The sequence below is a fragment of the Pseudophryne corroboree genome, chromosome 1 (assembly GCF_028390025.1).
Source record: "Pseudophryne corroboree isolate aPseCor3 chromosome 1, aPseCor3.hap2, whole genome shotgun sequence".
Taxonomy (NCBI): Eukaryota; Metazoa; Chordata; class Amphibia; order Anura; family Myobatrachidae; genus Pseudophryne; species Pseudophryne corroboree.
The window spans coordinates 1,119,278,892-1,119,285,530 of NC_086444.1; the positions used below are offsets into that span (position 1 = coordinate 1,119,278,892).

General features: G+C 44.1%; 1 pseudogene; it reads left to right on the forward strand.

Annotated features, from left to right (window-relative positions):
* The first annotated feature begins 1,670 nt into the window (after nucleotides 1–1,670).
* Nucleotides 1,671–1,789, forward strand: LOC134937918 (5S ribosomal RNA; annotated as a pseudogene).
* The last annotated feature ends 4,850 nt before the right edge of the window (nucleotides 1,790–6,639 follow it).

Consider the following 6,639-nt stretch of genomic DNA (forward strand, 5'->3'; position numbering starts at 1 on the left):
TATGGTTACCCAGCAACCATTAAAACACAAACACTACAAATAGATCACTATTTTCCTATCCACAACAATGGTTGCACATAGCTTTTCCTGTCCCTTTCAGAACAGGAAAGATGCAGCTAGGGTTTTTTCTATATGATGATGCTCCGACGCCACTTCCGGTCACGGAGTTTTTACTTCGTATGCGGTCCCACTGTCAGGGCCATCCAAATATGTATTTTCATATTCCTCCATTCCTCCGTAGGCTCAATCAGCTATTCCCAGTCTAAAATCACCCTTTAATCAGCCGCACATAAACTTATAAGTGACGGCTTTTTTCGCCACTTCCGGCCCTCTTGACCGGAAGTTATGCGTCCATGTCCCGTTATGTGCCCACAGAAGTCCGATTACTACGAATGGGGATATGTAAACAGGAAGTGATGCAACTAAGCATTTCCTGTATGATGGTATACTGACGCCATTTCCGGTCACAGAGTTTTCACTCCGATTGTGGCCTCATCATCCGGGCTAATATGTACCCCCCTACTCCCCTTGAGGCTCATCCCCAGTTATCCTCAGCCCTATGTGACCTTTCAACTCAGCCTTATATAAACTCCGAATGACGGCCACGCGCGCCACTTCCGGTCTTTTCAACCGGAAGTGACGCGACCATGTCCAGTGACGCGTCCCTGACAACTCCAGTGACTGATAAACTTCTGGCAATGGAGTTAATACCTCGATCTTGGCCCCAATAATTAATTTTAAACATGTATCCTCCCTATTCATTTATTTTATCTCACTCAATATTATAAGCCCTATCTAACCAGAGATGCGGCCCTATGTATAATTAGAAAAACATCAACCTCCGGATTTTGAAACCGGAAGTGATGCGCAGGATGTCTTTTTGACATCACACAATCTACTTCCTCCTTCCTGTGATTGGTCTGAATTTTGAGACCACCCCCCTTCTTGCCTTAAATAGACTCTCTTCCACCACCACCTCACACAGTGAACAAGCCACCTTCAGGTGAAACGGCCGTCTGTGACAAGTGGTGCTGAACAGTGCACAGTTCAGCCCACTCACCTCCTGGTATCGTATATTTGACAAAAAAATGTTTTGTCATTAATTGTTTAATTTTTGTTTAATCTGCTATCCATTATTTACAGTATTAAGACATTCAACGCTCTTTGATGTCTCTTTTTCTCTCCCATTCTTATACCCTAATTAGTGAGATATAATTTATACTATTACGTGTGTTTTGGGATATCCTTAACAGCTGGCTGCGGCCTTCTTCTGTAGTACTCTAGGGGCATCGCCAATAGCGGAAATATTAATCCCTTTGCCCACCACTATTAGGATCAAGAATATGTAATTGAATTATGCACTATCATAATAAAAACCTTAAGATATCTGTGTAATTTCACACCATTACTCAATAGGCCCAGATAACCCACCTCTCTCATCCATTGTCCGCTATATTAAGTTATATGACAGTGGACAGCAGAAGACGGGCTCTGAACCTATACGTTTCCTATATCTTCCTTATTCAGTACTCTCTCATCCTGACGCCAGTTATATAACTCCCCTGCAATGCTAAAAGTAACAGGGAAACTGTGCGCAATAATGGACAGCAGAAGTACTCTATCTGGTATATGCCAATAACCATACACTCTCTCATTCACAATCTATGTGATATTACTGCCACATCTCACTGGCTACGCCCAATCTCGCCTGATCTTGGAAGCTAAGCAGTGAATAGCCTGATTAGTACCTGGATGGGAGACTTCCAGGGAATATTAGGTGCAGTAATAAATACCTCTGTATTCATGTGAAAAGCAGAGGTGTTGGAGCAACCTTTGACTGTTACCATTTTCATATCTATATTCCATTCTTCTCATTGAATCTCTCTTTCTGATCATACACTCATCTAGAGCTCTTTTGCATATTGCAATTATTGATCAGAAAATTTAGAAATAGCAGATTAATCGTTACCAGGATATACCATTACAATTGGCATTGGAAGAATTTTCTGTTATGCTGAAATTAAATTCTTAATATTTTCATCTCAGGTGTCACTGTCACCTTAAATAGTAATATTACTTGGAGAACTGCCACTCCAAAATTATTACTTCGCAAGTGAGAATCATTTGACTTTCTCCTTAAATATTGTATACTATATGTGTGTTGAATTGTGTACCAGAATTTTATCATACTATAATTAAAAGTTAAGTTTTAGTTTTTCAAGCGTGCCCCAACACAGAGTCTCTCTTTCTCCTTTGTAACCTGAGGAACATAGCCAGAATCAAGCACTTAATTCCCTCAGATGATATGCCAAAAGTCATACATGCAATTGTATCATCTCGTTTAGACTACTGTAATGCCCTCTACCTTGGTCTACCAGCAAAAGAATTGCAACGCTTACAGCTGATGCAAAACACAGCTGCCAGGCTATTAACCAACCAGCCCCGTTCTTGCCACATAACACCCATCCTCTACTCCCTTCACTGGCTGCCTGTAAGATGGCGAATAATCTTCAAGATCGGCTTACTGAGTTTCAAAGCATTACATGACCAAGGCCCAAGGTACCTGAAACAGCTTCTGACCCCATACTGCCCCACTCGATTACTGCGATCTGTAGATGAAGGACTTTTAGCAGTACCTAGAATCTACCGTAATTCATCTGGGGGTCGAGCTTTTAGTCATGCGGCTCCGACTCTATGGAACTCACTTCCCCGCACAGTGCGAGAGGCCCCAACTATAGAATCCTTCAAAAGTAGACTCAAGACTTTTCTGTTTACTCATGCATTTCCATAATGTCCCTTTTAGTATCTTCATGCTTCTGTATTTTATGAAAATGTACTTCATTATTTTCTGTACTATATTATGCTATGTATCTGTTAAGCGCCTTAAGTCCTATTGGAGAAAGAGCGCTATATAAATAAAATTATTATTATTATTATTATTATTATTATTAACAAACATATTACGTTAAGATCCAAAGAAGAAATACCTCAATTCACAACTAAGGCAGACTATAAAAAGAGCAGACAAAAAGGAACTAATTAAAGTGCACTCTGAGAGAAATTTCTCAGACATTTTGGTTGGGTGATTGGATTGGGCATGGGTGGGATCCGAACTGCAACCATCTCCTTGTGATGGATCTTGGATATTTTATGACTTTGTCCCTATTGAAAAAACTAAGAGCTGCACGTGAAATTTAAAAAAAAAAAAATCACAAAATCAATGGAAAATTAAACCCATTTTCCAAGTTTATCATGCACCATATCGGCTCATATTGGTCGTAAGTCATATTTTTGTTGCAATTTGAATTCATCTGGTCGGCGTAGCATCACTCCTGGCCTAGCAATAGCGTGCACTGCAGGACTGCCTATATAAGTGATATTTCAAAACTTTGAACCAATTATGGGACCCTAAGATATTGAGCTAGGACGACGAGACTTTGGGGCTTGAATACCACGTAGGGGGTAGAACATTTTCCGGACCCAAGCATTTTCGATTTTGCAAAACCATATGCTTAGACATACCCTAATCCGCAATGCTTTTCACACTCATACTTCAGATTGAGCAGCCTACAATGATCCTCTCTATAAACTCACAAACAGAAGCTGGCACTGTGGACGCCAAGACCTGGAGCGGGTAACATTCTGCTCAATAATGGCAAACTGTCCCAACCCAAACCACCTGAATGGGTTACATAATTTCAATCATCCAGTGTCTTTAGATTCACTATGGTGTCTCCTTAATATATTTTATTATTATTATTATTATTATTATTATCCTTTATTTACATGGCGCCACAAGGGATCCGCAGCGCCCAATTACAGAGTATATAAACAAATTATGAAAACAGGAAAACAGTGACTTACAGTGGAAGACAATATAGGACAAGTACAGGCAGTGGTGTAAGTTTGCCCCAGTCGCCCGAAGGCATGATAAATGTTGGTTCCCCCCCCCTATATATATATGTTAGTCATCACAATAAAATAGACGCCAGCATACCTTTATTGCACTTCTGCAGTGTTCCCTCACCCGAAAGCAGGTCCCGATGGAGATGCTTCGGCACAACGGTATGACAATATATACAAAAAACTAGAGATGTGCACCGGACATTTTTCGGGTTTTGTGTTTTGGTTTTGGATTCGGTTCCGCGGTCGTGTTTTGGATTCGGACGCGTTTTGGCAAAACCTCACTTAAGAATTTTTGTCGGATTCAGATGTGTTTTGGATTCGGGTGTTTTTTTTTTTAAAAACCATCAAAAACAGCTTAAATCATAGAATTTGGGGGTAATTTTGATCCTATAATATTATTAACCTCAATAACCATAATTTCCACTCATTTCCAGTCTATTCTGAACATCTCACACCTCACACCTCACAATATTTTTTTTAGTCCTAAAATTTGCACCGAGGTCCCTGGATGGCTAAGCTAAGCGACCCAAGTGGCCGACACAAACACCTGGCCCATCTAGGAGTGGCACTGCAGTGTCAGACAGGCTGGCACTTAAAAAAATTGTCCCCAGACATCACATGATGCAAAGATAAATAATAAAAAAAAGAGGTGCAAGATGGAATTGTCCTTGGGCCCTCTCACCCACCCTTATGTTGTATAAACAGGACATGCACACTTTAACAAACCCATCATTTCAGCGGCAGGGTCTGCCACACGACTGTGGCTGAAATGACTAGTTGGTTTGGGCCCCCACCAAAAAAGAAGCAATCAATCTCTCCTTGCACAAAATGGCTCTACAGAGGCAAGATGTCCACATCCTTCTCATCGTCCGATTCCTCACCCCTTTCACTGTGTACATCCCCCTCCTCACAGAGTATTAATTCGTGCCCACTGGAATCCACCATCACAGGTCCCTGTGTACTTTCTGGAGGCAATTGCTGGTAAATGTCTCCACAGAGGAATTGATTATAATTAATTTTGATGAACATCATCTTCTCCACAGTTTCTGGAAGCAGGGCTGTAACTACCTGTGTGCCAGGTGTGCCTGGCACACAGCGCAGTTGCCCTGAGGGCGGCACGGCCAGCAGCATGTAATGAGTCAAATTGACTCATTACAAGCCGCCTCTGCTGTGTGCGCCGCCGCCGCGCTGTGGAGGAGAGAGCAGCGCCGGGCAGCGGAGAAGGAGGAGGAGGGAGGGGGACTGGAGGCGCAGCAGCACGATGTAATTGGTAGTAAGCGCTGCTGCAGCAGTCCCCTCTCCTTCCATATTGGCTGCCCGGCGCTGCTGTGCATGCTGGGATGAAGGAACTGCATCCCAGCATCCACAGCAGCGCCGGGCAGCCAATACGGAAGGAAAGGGGACTGCTGCAGCGGCGCTTACTACCAATGAAATAGCGCTGCTGCGGCTCCAGTCCCCCTCCTTCTCCCCTGCCTCCGGATCTGCCAGCACGAGGAGCCTGACTGCCAGCGGGAGAGATGGTAAGTATATCTCTCTCTCTCTGTCTCTCTCTCTCTGTCTCTGTCTTGTCTGCCTTTATGTGTAAAAAGGGGGACTGTGCCTGCCGCAATGTGTAAAAAGGGGGACTGGCTGCCGTTATGTGTAAAAAGGCACTGTGCCTGCCACAATGTGTAAAAAGGGGGACTGGCTGCCGTTATGTGTAAAAAGGGGGACGCTGTCTGCCGCAATGTGCAAAAAGGGGGACTGGCTGCCGTTATGTGTAAAAAGGGGGACTGTGCCTGCCGCAATGTGTAAAAAGGGGGACTGGCTGCCGTTATGTGTAAAATGGGGGACTGTGCCTGCCGTAATGTGTAAAAAGGGGACGCTGTCTGCCGCAATGTGTAAAAAGGGGACACTGTCTGCCGTAATGTGTAAAAAGGGGACGCTGTCTGCCGTAATGTGTAAAAAGGGGGACTGTCTGCTGTAATGTGTAAAAGGGGACGCTGTCTGCCGTAATGTGTAAAAAAGGGACGCTGTCTGCCGTAATGTGTAAAAAGGGGGACGCTGTCTGCCGTAATGTGTAAAAAGGGGACGCTGTCTGCCGTAATGTGTAAAAAGGGGGACTGTCTGCCGTAATGTGTAAAAAGGGGGACTGTCTGCCGTAATGTGTAAAAGGAGCTCTACCTGGTGTAGTAGCGCTACTGTGCAGCGTAATTTGAATAATGGAGACTACTGTGCACCGTAGTATGGATTGGTATTATTTTGTGGCCACGCCCCTTCCCCATGAAGCCATGCCCCTATATATTTTTCGCACGCCTATGGCGCACACTGCCCCTATCTTTCATGTGAGGGGCGCCAATGCCGTTTCTTGCACACAGCGCAAAAATGCCTAGTTACGGCACTGTTTGGTAGTAACCTCCTACGCCGATCGCTGACAAGGTTACCGGCTGCACTAAACACTCTTTCGGAGTACACACTGGAGGAGAGGGGCAACTTAGGTAAAATAAAGCCAGTTTGTGCAAGGGCCTCCAAATTGCCTCTTTTTCCTGCCAGTATACATACGGACTGTCTGACATGCCTACAGTGATGCTGTCACTCATATAATCCTCCACCATTCTTTCAATGGTGACAGAATCATATGCAGTGACAGTAGACGACATGTCAGTAATCGTTGGCAGGTCCTTCAGTCTGGACCAGATGTCAGCTATCGCTCCTGACTGCCCTGCATCACCGCCAGCCGGTGGTTTCGGAAAT